A 15771-nucleotide genomic window follows, 5' to 3' on the forward strand; every position below is an offset into this window, starting at 1 on the left:
CAAGATAAAGCAAGACCTACATAACAACAAATGTAACCTTTGTATCTGATAAGGTCAGTCAAGTCCCCTCAGGATTTATCCTGAAACTATACCACACTTTGTAGATCCTTTGTCAGTATCAGTCTTGTGCATGAGTCACAGCCATTACTTGACCAATTTGCTCTTTGTGAAAGCCTGAGACAATGTTTTCTTTCCTTGTGACTCTCCTTAGGCACACTCTACATCATTGATCACATTCCTCTGTGTCCCCATAATTTCCTTGATCAGAAAATTTGGGACACAACTGAGTTACATGATGTTACAGTATAGGTTCTCCTATGTCCTGAATCTTTACTGACCTTGAAAGGCTAGGGCCAAAATGTTGGCTGACCTTACAGCCCTTCTTTTTATGTAATTTTTGGTCTGCAAACTTAAGTTGTTAACCCTCCAAAAGAGAAGCTTATTATTACCCTACAGCATATGCGGTTGGGTTTAACTCAACTATCTGAATATCAAACACCTTAGGCATAACATGGAACAGGTATTTTCCATGAAGTATTGTTATGTTAAACTTTCAGTCCCTACAGAATATGAAGAAAAAAATTTAAAAAATAAAAAAAAATTAAAAATGTGAATGAACAATTACATATCTTTCCACAGAAATTTAGAAATCTAACCATATACAACATTTTAGCAAGACAGTCCTGTGACATTTTTTTTCATGTCTCTATTTTTCATTTATTACCCTTTTTTTAAACAAACATTTACTTGAGAGACAGTATGGCAATAATTGGTAGTCCTTTTTTTACTGGTTATAAACATGTTATGAAAATAAGTGTTCTGGAATCATACTAGTCACGATATTAAAACATACAAAATCAAGGATTTTTTAGAATCATTTTATATTTGACATAAGTATCTACATAAGCTTTGTTTTATTTCATGTTATCTGATGTTCTCTATATTTGAATCTATTTTCTTGTTCAGAATCCAAGGTCTGACCTTGCAGCCCTTCTTTTTCTCTAATTTTTGGTCTGCAAACTTAGGTTGATAACACTCCAGAAGAGAAGCTTGTTATTACCCTACAACATATGCACTTGGGTTTATCCTAACTGTCTGAATATCAAACATCTTAGGCATAACATGGAACAGATATTTCCATGTTATGGAAATATAATATAATATACATGAAGAGGATAAGAAGCATTGTTTAGTATGCTGTAGGTCCCTTGCAATATTAAATTTTGATGATAGATGGAAAAATGAATGCCCGGACTTTGATCTTTGTGAAAATCATGCATCTGAGCAATTCTATAGTGAAAGGTGAAACTATCTTCCTCAGTCACATTCTCTAGGGTGGCATGGTGGGACAGTGAACAAGGGTGGATAGCAGTGTGGCTGGCAGTCAAGGGACAGGAAACATGATGGTAATAAGCTGCTATTTCCTGGGTCATTGCTACCTCGGGTCAGCTGGATGGAGGGGCATAAGATAAAGAGAAAAGGGGGGCGAGTCTTGTTTCCTGTGTAATTGTGTTTTCCAGGGCCAGAAGCACCAAGGAACCACCCCCAAAATACACTCATTGAGTATTATCTTTGATCAATGGGTCTCCCAGAAAGCAGAATGCATGTGATATTCTTTGCTTAATAACTGGGTATACATCAAGAAAGAAAGAAGGTGATTTGGGCAGATTTATAGATGTAAGTGATCAAAATCATTTCATCAAGAACTTAGATCCAAGTTTTCTGAAGGCAAAGAAAGGTGGAAATGAATTATTTAATGTTGAACACAAGTGATATGTTAGTTTTAGGACTCAAAGGCCTCTCAAACCCCAAGCTAGTTGACTTGTATTTTGCAGTTATGTGGGGTAAGGTGACAGTGACACTTGAATCTTCATCCTAATTCATATGGTCATTTTGTATAATTTAGTTTAGAATATAATTTTTATTTGTCATAGTGTACATAATTAAGCTTATTTTGTGTGGGATTTAATGATTAATTATGTGCTTTCTCTGTGTGTATATATTGGTATATGTACATTGGTAGATGTATATCCTAAAATTTTGAATATTGTAGCCTCTAAAGGCATAAAAGGAAATTTTGTTATATTGAACTCCCATGTGATATTGGTCTGTAAATGACAATTAGATAGTATTTTAGTTTTTAGAATCACCCTATAGTACCTATTAGAAACTTCTGGTTTATGGATAAAGTTATAAGTAGACATTTAATCAAGTCCTGGGCCATAAGTAAATGCAGTTGGAGGGTTTTTCTCTTGTTATATTGGGCTTTTGGTACCAGTGGGACGGAATTCAGTGATGCTTCACTACTGAGCTAAATCTCTAGCCCATTTTATTTTTATTTTGAGACATGGTCTAGGTATGTTGTCCATGTGAACCTCAAACTTGCTATCCTCCTGCCTTAGCCTTCTAGGGGAGCTGTTGTTGTTAGTGGTGAACAATGTATACATCTATACTCTGTTGTACGAGTTATACCATCTTATTTTCTTATGGTGCTGGAGGGTAAACCAAGGGCTGTGCCCATATGAGGCAAGCTCAACCACGCCACATCTTACAAATTTTTAAGCTAGTTTTCCGCAGAATACTGTATGCAAGTATTCATAAATAAACCCAGAATGTCCAGGTTTCAATGGATATTTCTTTGGCAAAATTCACTACTGATGCATATAGTAAGGGAAATGTACCTTTGGGGAGATTAATGTATATTACAGAATTAATTTCACAGAATAAGGAATATAATAGAAAAATTTTAAGTGGATGATTTCTTTATCCCAGTCAAATTGACTACCCTAAATGAAAAAAAAAATAAAGATTTTGCTGAAGAACTGAGGAAACTGAAAATAACTTAAAATAATTTAGTGATCTTCTGTTGTCCAATTGTATTTTTATTTTTATATTTTCCTATTACACATTTTTTTTGGTTTGTTTGTTTTGCAGTACTGGGGATTGAACTCAGGATCTTGTGCTTGCCAGGCAAGCACTTATTCTACTGAGCTGTCTCCCCAGCCTACACATTTTTATCGCATGCTATTTTTTTGTACTTTAGGGAAAGGTCAATAGGTTGTTCAGGGTCTCACTACTAGATCAGACTCGTAGTGATTCACCTGTTTACAGCCTCTCAAGAGCTGGGATTACAGGTGCGTGACACCACACCCAGTCTCAATTGCTGTCTCAGTGGGCCCTGGGGTGGGGCTGGCACAGCAGCCCAGGAATCAAACCTCTGGCCCCTGTGCCTGCTTGCAGGGACTTTAATCCACTGAGCTATTTGGCCAGCCCTTGTCATCCAATTTTAAATTTAGCATAAAACTACTATTTAAAATGGAGTTCAGTACAAAGAAATGAGACTGCAGTAATAAAAGCTCAAGCTTCTACTGCTGTCATCCTCAATGAAATGACCATTATGACCAGTGTCATTTAAGATATTTTGTCTTCAGTAAAAAAAAAACAACAGTAGTTTAACTAGTAGTCAGTGCCAAGGTCAGATTGACCAGTGCCAGAAATTGCAAATCAAGAACTCAGAAAGCGTATGCTCTCTAGTTGATGCCTCAAGTCAAACATTCTCCCTCCCAGGTCTCCCTTGAACAAGAGCCTGAAGCACACAGCCCATCTGTTCCTTGCCTCCAGCTGCTCCTCCTAGAGGAAAAGCCTTTGCTGCAAAGAATCCAGGAATTCTCAGGGCCTGACAACCCAATGTCTTCTGGGTGGGTGCCCAAGCACCCCAATGAGTGTTGTTATTGCTCCTTTTAAAGCACTGCTCCACCATGAAAAGAATAACAATTTCAAACATAAATGGAATGTAGGATTTGGGGAACTTGCTTGAAGTTCAGAAATATCCTTTTCTGTGTTATACTCTCACCCAGTTCTTTTTTTTTTTTTTTTTTTTCTTTTTGCACGGTACCAGAAATTGAACTCAGGACCCTGTGCTTGCAAGACAAGCACTTATTCTACTGAGCTATCTTCCCGGCCTTCACCCAGTTCTTAAAGACTGAACAGACCCAGCAGATCAAGCTCAAGGGACAGGAGAATCAGGCAAATGGTCTGTGCTTCTGAGGTAGAGTGGACAATGTCAGGGCTGGATCTGGATCACTTGATACACTTGATATCCTTTTTACTGTTTTTGTGCCTTCTTGCCCCTATTTGAATTTGTTTTATTCTTTTATGCCTTTCTTGGTGATTCCCTTTGGCTCTAGAACCCACTTTCTTTCATTGACTAGAAAGCAGGATGTACCTGGGTCCCCATCTGTGTGCACAAACCCAGAGTACTTAACCAATGAGTAGCTGGTGCTGGAACATGAAGGCCCAAGTGCTTTGCCCACAGTTAAGCAACTCCGAGGCCTAATACACATGAGATTACACCGCAGCAACCTTTGGTTTTTGAAAGTTCCTTCAATCCTGCCCTTCTTAGCTTCGTCCCTGTTCCTGTGATGCTTCCCCTTCCTGGTCCCCAACTGTTCCTAGGTGGCATTTTCTTTTTGGTAATTTGTGTGTACACAGACCTACCTTTAGGATTGACTTCTAGAGAAGCCAGCACATGAATATAGGGAAGACTGGGAGCTGATGAACATTAACGCCAGCACTCCAAGTTGGTATGGTTATGCAGATCCCTGGTAAAAAGCAGAAGCTCTTCCATCAGAGAAACTTTGCATTCACTTTGACTTCATTTGGAAACTGGGACATTAGTTGAAGTGACTGACCTTTCTGAGCTTCATTTCCACTGCAACAAAGAGCAACAATGGAATCCAATTCATAAGCTTGTTGTGAAACTTACAAGAAATAATGCATGAAAAGTTATTCATGGCACAAAATAAACCGTCAGTGTTAGCTTGGAGAAAATCCTGCTCCTAAGTTTCAAAGGAATCCTTATACTTAGATAATTATCTATAGCACAACTCAAAAAAAGGACACATGAGATGGAGGAGATTTTGGTGTTCTAAGTTTGAAGGGAAAAGATGGGGTAAAATCATTAAATGACTGTATGTTGAGTCATCTAATTTTTATGTCCTGTGATTAGAGTAGCAGAACACAGCCTCAGGATCTAGTGGTCTGGCATTTGGGAAATAGGTACCTGAGCAAATGAGGACATTGGACTCCAAGTGCAAAAGTGAACAAGAGATTTTAGAGATCAGAAATAGCATCTAATTGAGGAAAGGTACAAAAATAAAGAAAGGAACAAGAAAGAACATAGTAAGAGTATGCTCTCTAACCATCCTTGGAATGACTCAAATAATAATGATAGTCTTTTATCATGTGTGACTCTTCATTTCAGATGATTCTAATCTCTAACATTGATTTGTCTACTTCATCTGGAAGAAATAAAAGAGGCTTAGATGATGGTGTAGTTGAATCTGTGAGTTTGAAAATATCACATGAAAAATGTGAAGGTCGTGTGCATAAATCTACATATGATTATATTCATGTATGTGTTAATTACTTCCCCAGAAATGAGGATCAGACATATGGAAAGGCATATGTACTGGGAGGAAAAAGACCTCAGGTGTGTTCAGTATATCAAACCACAGGTCAACTACATGTTGGAGGACACATGCAAATCAGGTCTTTAATTTATAGCAGAATGACACTATTTCACTGGCTTACATTCAGAGGCCAAGGGTATAGAAACTATTTAGAAACAGATTTGAATAATATATAAAGAAATTCAAATTGCGTTTTTGTTTCCTGGAGGATTTCAGGCCACCAGATCTGAGAAACTATTTATGAGGACACACAGAAGACAGAAAAGATACATTTGGAAAGATACAAAATAATGTCATATAAATAAAAGCTATTTAATTGTTTTTTGAAGCAAAGAGCAAATATAGGCAAAACACGGGAGTCCAGAAATGTTGTTTGAATACTAGCAGGTTGTGTGCAATGTGTATGAAGTTGTAGGTTTCTTGCAGAGTACTTTTGAAAAGAGAACCAAAATTGGAGGCAGAAAGCCACAAGTAAATTCATGAAAGGGTACACTCTTTTCCATTTATGCTGGAAGCGGGTGAGGTATCCATCTCTAGAGCTACTTTCTACTCAGCAAAGATATACTGGGGCTTTGAATAACTCTGACTCTCTCTTACTTCTATGAATATTTCATTTCAATTTCCATAATCATTTGTGGATCTTATAATTTAAACATAATCAGTGTTCTTAATAAGATATTTTTAAATGTCATGAGTTTTATACCCATGTGATTTATGTGAATCTATTTAAGAAGGTGTTTGTGTCCTGAAGTCAAGCACAGTACACGTCTTTAACCTGTAGCAAAAACAATGGGCATTTTAATTATCGATACTAGTTCTCATATGACAATGAAGACTGTAGTTTTTCAAATAAACAGAATTATACCAAGCATTTTCAGTGAAGGTAATTGGATAATATGTGTGTAGCCTAATAGTATCTTTAAAGTACTGGGGAAGATGGAAGGGATGGACTGAGTGATGGAGGGGCTACACACCAATAATTACACATCTAGAGAAATGATTTGAAAGGATGAGTTGGTATATGAGATGTTTTTCAGTAAACAAAAGGTAAGAGAATTTCTGCTAAGAGATGATTACTAATGACAGTTGTCTAGGAGTGAGGGAATATCACAGGGAGAGTATGAAATGCAAATAGTGTTTCTTTTCTTTTTGCTTTCTCAGGAAATGAAGAAGTAAATTTACCTTTCTCACCAGCTGAGTAGGATAAAGTCCAGAGACAGAAAATGCAATTTTTATAGAAAATATGGTACTTCAGTATTTCGTTCCTTTTTAATATTTTTTGAAAACCAAATAGCAATGAGACAGTTTCACAACCAATTACTAGTACATTTTCAATAATTAATACATTGCATATTGTTGTCTTAGTGGTTATTCATTGTACAAGATGCAGACCTGATATCCTGTCTCAAACACTATTAGAACAAACCTCTCTATTCATTGAATTAAGAGAATGTAGCTGTATATCTAATCTAACTATTTTGAGTATGCAGATACAAAATGGTCGTTCATTTGTATCCCCCCTTTTTCTGGTTAGTTTTGTCAGCGAAGGGCATTCCATTGTCATTTAAATACTGTAGGTGCATGAATTCAGCAAAATATCCCAATAGAGTCCAATAGTCCATAATAGTAGTGGGTTTTCCATAAGATTGTCAATGTCCGAAGTAGTTGATTTGAGCCTTTTACAGCTCATCATATTAATATGACTTTACTTTTTATACTTCATTTTCATACTTTTCTGCTTATACAAGGGAAACCATATGATATTTACACATGTGGGTCTGGTTTATTTCACTTATGAGTATATCTTCTTTTTTATTTTATTGAGAAACAAATATCAATAGGACAGTTTCAAAACTGATTAATAGGACAGTTTCACTAATTAATACATTGTACATTGTTGTCTTCTTAGTGGTTATCCATAGTACAAGAAGCAGACATGATATCCTGTTCAAACACTATTAGTACAAATCTTTCTTCTCATTTAATTAAACGAAAGTAGCTGTATATCTGTCATAACTATTCTGCATATGCAGATACAAAATGGTCCTTCCTTTGTATCCCCTTTTTTTTGTTTAGTCCTGTCAGAAATGGGTATTCCGTTGGCATCTAAATACTATAGGTATGTGCGTTCAGCAAAACAATCCAACAGAGTCCAGTAGTCCACAATAGTAATGGGTATATCTTCAAGTGGCATGGTACTTCAGTATTTCTTGGGAAGAAAAGTAGGTGGACCAGAGCAAGAACAGATATAGGCAGCAGTTCCTAGGCTTCTGCAGTGATTTTGTCAGGAGAGGGACACAACCTGGCTGAGTGGAAAGACAAGTGTGCACGCTGACCACAGCGGATGACAGAAGAGAGGCAAGATGTGAGGCCTAGCCAGGAGGCTAGCAAGAACACCTAGGTGGAGGCTGGTAAATTTTAGCATGATACATGGACAGAGTTGGGCACGAGACCATTAGCTCAGTTCTGAAACTACTGATTACAAAATATACATGAGACAGGTGAAAGTGGAAAGCTGTACAGCCAAGTATGCTGCTCCAACCAGCAGGCAGCTGAGTCAACTTGCTTTGGAGTCAAGTGCAATGATGTTGAACTCTAATCAACACAGCCCTCCCACTCTGTGAGGATTCTTGATGGCAGTGCTGGTATGAGGGAGGCAGTCATGTAAATTGTTTTCTGTTCATCTCAGCCTCAATTTCTGCTTGCCCAGAATTTGATCAGTACACTGTCTGCTTGTGCTCATATGCTGTATGTCTTCTCTTCTGAATTGTCTCAAGCAGAAAAAAGAGCCTCACCCATGACAGTTACTTACACAAGGCATTTATTTAGCCAAGTTGAAGTTTTGGTGAATTAGAGGAGTTAATATTACAGCAATTATATTCTAACATCCTTCTTTGACAGGGTTGACAATATATTACTCAGCCATCTTCCTCCTTCTCCTTCAAGACTTGTCTTTACTGTTTTCTGGGTCCTTTCATAGGCTCTTTTGGAAGAGTCTCCTACTCTCCCTACACAAAGCACGGTGTTTCCCTTATTCTCAGACCCCTGGGACCCAAGCCCTGCCTTTCTGCAGCTCAGACCTTGCTGAGGCATTGACATGTCAGCCTTTTCTTCCTTGCAGTGGAGCAGAAAAGAACTTCATTTTTCCCACATCAAAAATACCACAGATGCAGCAGCAATTTTGCTTTTAATTAAGTTTTACTCAACATTGAGTTTTGAGCTCAGAAACAAGGTTTGGCTTGGGGTAAAGTTTAGATTGTCAGCGTGCAGACCCTGAACAGGGGAGTGGTGGAGACGGGTGATGGCACCCTAAGCACAAGGTGGAGGCAGCAGGGGAAGCATAGTGAGTGCTTTCTTCTCAGCTTGCCAGAGAGCCAGAGGAGCTTTCTGGACTTAAGCCACATTTACTGTGAGGACTCTGTGTAGGGTGGGAGGATAAGTAGGAAGAGCCCGTTCCGAGGTCAGATTTTGGTGAAGAACTAATGCCAAATCAAAGTCAGAGATTTACCAACCACTATATTATTTCTGTGTCAGTGAAGGAAAAAAGCTTTAGGAAACATTGTCTCTAGATATAAATTCAATTTAATTCAGTTTCTATTATGCAGCCTTTTCCTTAAGGGACTCAAATATTTATTAGGTACAAATAATTTTTATACCTCCATTTATGCTTATGTAGTTTATAAATTGCAAGCTATACATTGCAATATTTGGAGCATTCAAAACACAGTGTCATTCTCCAGTGTGTAGTTCAAGGAAGAATTTGGTCATGTAACCAATTGCCTGTTCATCAAGATACCAAATTTGCAAATGAAGAAAAGCAGCCTCTGTCTTGCTTTGGGGCACAGCCAAGCGGCTATGCTGCAGCACTTTTGTACTTTTTCTTTCATTTAATAAATATAGATGAAGAGGGGTGTGAACAGTACAATCACATAGAAAATGTTATTTGACTGGGCATTCCCTTTGTTTTGCAAACTCATTCTTAATGTTGAAAGTCAGGTCCACTTTCTGTGGGCCAGCAACCTGACATAACCAGTTACAAGAATAGATCGAGTTTCAATGCCAACCTCAAGGCTGAATGGCCAGTTCCTATCACATATCCTTCACTATCACCCTGTTGGGAAACCCCATCACATTGCATGTAGGCATGCAGTACCAGTGAGATTTCTGCCCTAAATACTGTTAGACCTCTGAAAAGCTCCATGGGGAAATGGGCAATGTGAATCTCAGACGCCTTCTTGTTTCATCTCCTTCCATGCAAACACAAAGGTCTGGTGGTACAAAAACATGACAGAGTAGTGCTACATGTCACTGAGGAAAATCAGCTGGAACCCATGCCCTAAGAAACTAGCCAGGCCTATGAGCCAGTCATCAAGACGTGTGCTAACCACTTTTGTGGTAGGCAAAACCAAGACTTGAACCTGGTCAAGTGTGAGCCCTAAGCCTTTGTGGAAGTGTATTCTCAATGAATCTTGAAGTTGGATGACCTCAAAGGACTATGGTTTGGAAGAAGTCGTAGGTAAGTCCTATAGAAAAGGGCTATTCATAAGGTCCTGTTTATCTGCAGTGTTATATTTCTGCTTGGGTGTGTGTTGGTGCCTCTTGATCTTTTCATGGCACTGCAAATGCAGAAACCAGTAAGTGGGTGGTGTTATTTGTGACAGAAGGTAAAGAACCAGAACAACCAACTATCTCACGCCATTCTCTCTGAAGAAATAGCTTGCTAAGAATCTGGTTAAATATCTCATCACATAATTCATGTCACATAAATGTACTGAGGCATTGCACATTTCTCCCTCTTTCTCAAAATGTTCTACTACCATTGACAAACGGACTTACTGTCTCACCTTTCTCATTTATTTAATGACCAAGGTGAGTTCACTCTGTAAAAATATTTTCAAGCAAAGATCTTCATGTTTAAGCATTAAGCATGAGTATCTGACTTCCCACTTACATTTTAATTATCATTCTAGCTATAATAATTCTTCAGAATTAATGTTTCTTATTTTATTTTACTGGTGTAGTGTCTCTTGCCAAGATTTTCATGTTCTTTGTGCTATAATTGTTTGGTACTTACAAGTCATCCTGTCTCACCAATATTTGGCTTTGTAATTTTTCCTTGCAAACCTGACAAGCCTGTGTAACTGGATGAGGACTTCTGACTGATAATGTGATCTTAGGCTTACCCTAACATTGGGTTCTTGTATTTCGTTTTGCTCCATTTTCCTTCCCTTAGTGAATTCTAGGTAGTTAATTTATTTCCTTCAATGGCTTCTAAACAAACACAAACATGTACGTGCTTTGATTCTTGATTCAATTTAGCATATATTGATAGTTGAAGTCAAAGACTTTTCTTTTATTATTATCTTATTTGTTTCCAGTTTTGTGGAAGTCAGAGCAAATATACGTTATGTTCTAAGTTTTCCCACTGAGTCATAAGAAGTGGTGCAGAACACAAGATTAGGTGAGAGCCCATCTAACTTGCCAGGTATATTGGGAAGATCATGGATTTTGTTGTTGCTGTTGTTGTTAAACAAATCTAGTTGTAGTCTCTAGTCTTGAATGTATTACTTATTAGTTGTATGACCCTGGAAAAGAACTTATGCTCTCAGTCATTTTCTCATCTAATAAAATGAAAATCCTAATGCTTACTTTATGTATTTTGAAGAATAAGTTTGAAGAGTACATGATAAGCTATAATTAATTTAATATGTGACTAGGCATCCATAACTGTTCTTTATGCCCTTGTGCTGTTTTCTATTTAGAAAATGTCCCTGCACACTTCTGTCCACTTTCAGAGGATAAGGTGTCCTTGCTGTTTTGGAAGTTACCCCTCCCTCAGTGGTCCTGACTCCATCAGCTCTCACAGTCTTCAGGGTTTTGTGCCACTCTTCTCCCTTCTTTTACAGTTCTATCTCTCTCCACACCAGTGAGCTCTGCCTTTGCTGCAGGTCTAAACTCTTATGCTGAGAGCAGTGTTCTTCTCACCTTGTATTCTTTACTGCATTTCTTTCCCCCTCCCACATTTTCTCTTATCACTAGCCATCAATTCAGTTTTAAATAATAAATTCCACATTTGCTTTGTCCTTTTTGTCTGTTCATTCTGTCCTCTACCCACTACTATTGGACTTTTACCCAAATGGAAAATAGCAGAGCACATATCACCAGGGATCTTCTATGTTCTTTAAGGGCAAAGCTAAGTGTTGAAACAGAAACAACTTTCAAGTTCAGAAGCTTATTCAAATAAAGTATATGTGTCATTCATCTAATAGTAAGAGATTGATCCTGACCAGGAAGTTTTTGCCAGGCAGTGATACAGGGACCCAAATCCTTTTCATCTTGTGGTTCTGTTTCTTCAACACATAGCCTCTGAGAAAAGGAAGGTGTCTTGATTTTAGCTATCCTCAAATGGTAAAGAATAGTGAGGATCATGCATAAGAAGTTTTAATAGATTTAAGGTGGGGCCTAAATCCAACTTCACCAATGTCCTTATAAGAGGAGGAAACTTTGGACAGAGAAAGAGACACACACGCAGAATACCTGTGTGAAGAGAAAGATTGCAGTGATAGGGGCTGCACGCCAAATTTCGGGTAACCATCAGAAACTAGGAAGATGTAAGGAAGAATCTTTCTGGAGCTTGTTCAAAGAGCATGTCCCTATTGACACCTTGATTTTCACCTTTGGACTTCCAGACTTGTGAGAGAATAAATTTGTATTTTAAGCTCTCTTGATTAGTAGAACTTTGTGATGACTGACTCTTGGTCCTTTTTTATAGGTTCTTCTCCTAGGCACATCTGGGTGTAGCTGTTCCCTTTTTCTGAGTTTAGTCTTTTGTCCTTTTTGGTCAACATGAATTCCCTTTGTGACTTTATTCTTTTGTGGTTTTAGCTGTAACCTCTATGTTTTACCTGTAACCTATGATACTGACTTTAGAATCTAAGACTCCATGTCTAATCTCTTATCTGAATTTCAGAATGGTATGCCCACATATCTGCTGGTGGCGTCCTACAGCTACTAAAACTCAGCCTCTCCTAAAGGCAGGTCTCAAATTTCCTAACAATTCTCTTCCTTTTATATTCTCACATTAATTGTCTCTGTCTACTCACTGAAACCTGCTATCATTAGTAGTACTTACAAATTATTCTGATTCTTTTCCAATGCTACGTCCTAGGTACTACTTTGAATTAGTTCCTTCAACTTGTAACTGCCTACTTCCTAGTCCCATCGCCTTATTCTTCACTGGATTTTAGTTCAGTCTTTTGATAGTCTCACTCATTAATTTTGCCTCCTTGAAAGCCATTATCCACACTGGCTCCTGAATATTCAAGCTGAAATACTAGCTGTATGCAGTTGGTCCCTGTGCACCCATCAGTGAGCTCCTTTTATGTACCCATTCAAACCCCAAAGCAAATCATGTGAGGCCATGGATGGCCTCTCTTAGGGACTATTCTTCAGCTTGTGGCCCTCCTACTAACTGCGCTATACCTCAGGCTCTCGTTATAACAGACAATTCTGTTATCCCTGTACATTATTCTCTTTTAATCTCTCCCCAGGCCTTTATTTAAGAAGTGCCCTGCCCCAGAGGATTTCTGCATTTACTGTACTTAACTCCTTTTATTCTTCAAGGACAGGTAGAGAACTTTACTGATGAAAACATTGGTTTAAAACAACTAGTAGCCCTCCTGTGAACTCTACTTACAATCTGTGGTTTCTATCATTGCATTTATAATGTGTCTTAGTTACTTTTCTCTTGCTACTGGGACAAATACCTGATATCCAAAATGAAGGAAGGAAAGGTTTATTTAGCTGACAGTCACTGGAATTTTCATAGTTTAAAACAGCCTGAATTAGGTAGCAAGACCTCAGAGCCTTATTTACTCAGGAGAGAGGGTCAGTGCCTCTGTCTTCTCCAAACATCCCCTCCCTGCCAGAGGCAGCCTCAATAGCAGACACTGCTGCCCCATTCTACAGGGTATGGAGGAGAGGCTAGAGTGCTGCTGTGTCCAGGATGACCCTCTCTAAACCTCCAAGAGAGATCACAGGCCTGGGGGTGGGGTGGCAGAGCACATGCTGCCAGTTTAAGGGTTCGAGCCTCTCTGGCCCCACCCCTTGAGCTCTGCCCTGGTCCCTACCCATCAAGCCACTCACAGCTCCTCCAGCCTGGTCTGCCCCATGACTTACATGAGGCTTTGGGAGGACAACTAGACACAAGCCATAATATAATGGTATGCAGAAATCCTTATTTATGTGTCCCCTCCCAGTAACAGGTACTGAAAATGCAGAGAAGTATGTCCTAGTACCTGACACTACAGTTTCTATAGCATTGTAGATATTGAATAAACATTTGTTAAACAAAGCTGAGCTACTTGCAGACATCATAATCTCCTGAATAGAGATTTTGTGTCTAGACGTGACCGAAGATAATGGCTCATCAGCCTTAAATCCCAAAAGAGCAAAAGATATCCTACTCGTAAAAACCTGTGAAAATTGCATTTCAGAATCATTAGAGGTGACATAAATAGAATATAAAATATACAATGCCCTAAATATTATCTGATTTTCTGGGTTGTATTGATTTAGGAAAAAAGAAGCAACCATGTTTTGATGCTTCCTAGAACCTCTGACTTCAAAATCTCTTAATTTGCACTTATCCTCTTAAAATGCCATCATTGCATTTGCAGTTGGCTCTTCTGACCAACTGTAAACCACCAGGACTTGACATTTAGGGAAGAGGCTATAGGAAGCTAAAGGACAAGCAAACATTGTTTTGGTGTTTAAAAAAAAAAACCAAAAGTACAATAAATTACAAACTCAGTCTAGCAATAGAGCAGGAGACAAACAGAACACAGTCTACCATGTAACTTAAGATAATAATGTGCATTTTACTCAATAATAGGTATGACATTCATGTTTTGAACTCTTCATTATGAAAATTTCTAACATAGATAAATAGAATAGGAAAACAATCCTTTACATCATCCAGCTTCAACAATGATCTGCATTCTGTGGTTTCCTAAAGATACATGCAGACATGTCCCTTTCTTTTTTCTTTTGAAAATATTTTTTTTCTGGTACTGGGGATCGAACTTGTGACCTTTAGCTTGCGAGGAAGGTGCTTAAGTCACTGAGCTACCTCCCCAGCCCTAGAAGTAAAATTGAAGCTTTCATTTCATATATTCAAAAGTGCAAGGCCAATATACCCATGATAAAAATATTGACATTCTAAAATTAGTAACATATAAATACACATTATTAGATTTTTATTAGTTTATTGTGTAGCAATATAACCTACTTTTGTCAAGTCTCCTTACTAAATCACATGAGAGTAAACAGCCTGTTTGGCCCAGGAAGCCTAAAATATTTTTCCTTTGCCCTTTACAGATAAAGTTTGCCATTCCCTTATTTAGACCATGAGCTTCTCTTATTGCCCATGTGGCCTTAGGTGAGTGACTTAGATGAATGACTTAGTCTCTGTGAAATTATTTAATCACCTGTACAGAATGGAAGTAAAGTATAACATGTGATTGTTTTGAGGCTCAAAAGAGTATTAAATCTATGTACAGTGCTTAGAACAGAGTTTGGCTCAGGACAAACAACACTAAATGTAAGCTTTTTCACCAACATCGTTGGTGATGGTAGTGGTGGTACTGGGGCCATAGAAACCAATGGGCTACAACTTGCATCTGTATCACTCTGAGCCTGTGGAAGTAAGTCATTCTATCCTGGCCCAGGGCAGAAGGTGATAATTAAGATAACAGTTGTGTTGCAGGAAGATGATAGTCACTTCCTTGTGAGAGTATTATAAAGAATGAAGATGAAAAGCCTTGGGACACAGGAAGATTTCCTGAAACAGGGGTTGTTATTGCAAATGTACTTCTGTAGTGTTCTAATTTGGAAGTCACTGGGCAAGTGAGTTCTTGGAGAGATTTGGCTGACAGGTAGTCAAAAAGCCACATTGGTTTAATTTGCTGCAGTCCAGAGTGTGGGCCTTAGCTTTGAAGGTTCAACACATTTATTTTGTCATTTTTTCAACATCAAAATTTCCCCTCTTGAACAAGTTTCAAGTCGTAAGACTAATTTGTAAATCTTTGCTATTAAAACTGAAATGGTTGGAAAGATCTAGCATGTGCAACCCCAGACTGTGCATTACTATCCAGGGCATAAGTGTCCAAGAAAATTTGTAAATAAATTCCAAACAAGGGTCGTCTATTGAATCATTTGCATGTTGAATGGATAATGCCTAAGAAGACTCCATCCCTACCTCTCACCAGCCATTGTATCTTTGGATGGATTCAGGACTGGG

Source organism: Octodon degus, unplaced genomic scaffold, assembly GCF_000260255.1.
Source record: "Octodon degus isolate 3935 unplaced genomic scaffold, OctDeg1.0 scaffold00069, whole genome shotgun sequence".
Taxonomy (NCBI): Eukaryota; Metazoa; Chordata; class Mammalia; order Rodentia; family Octodontidae; genus Octodon; species Octodon degus.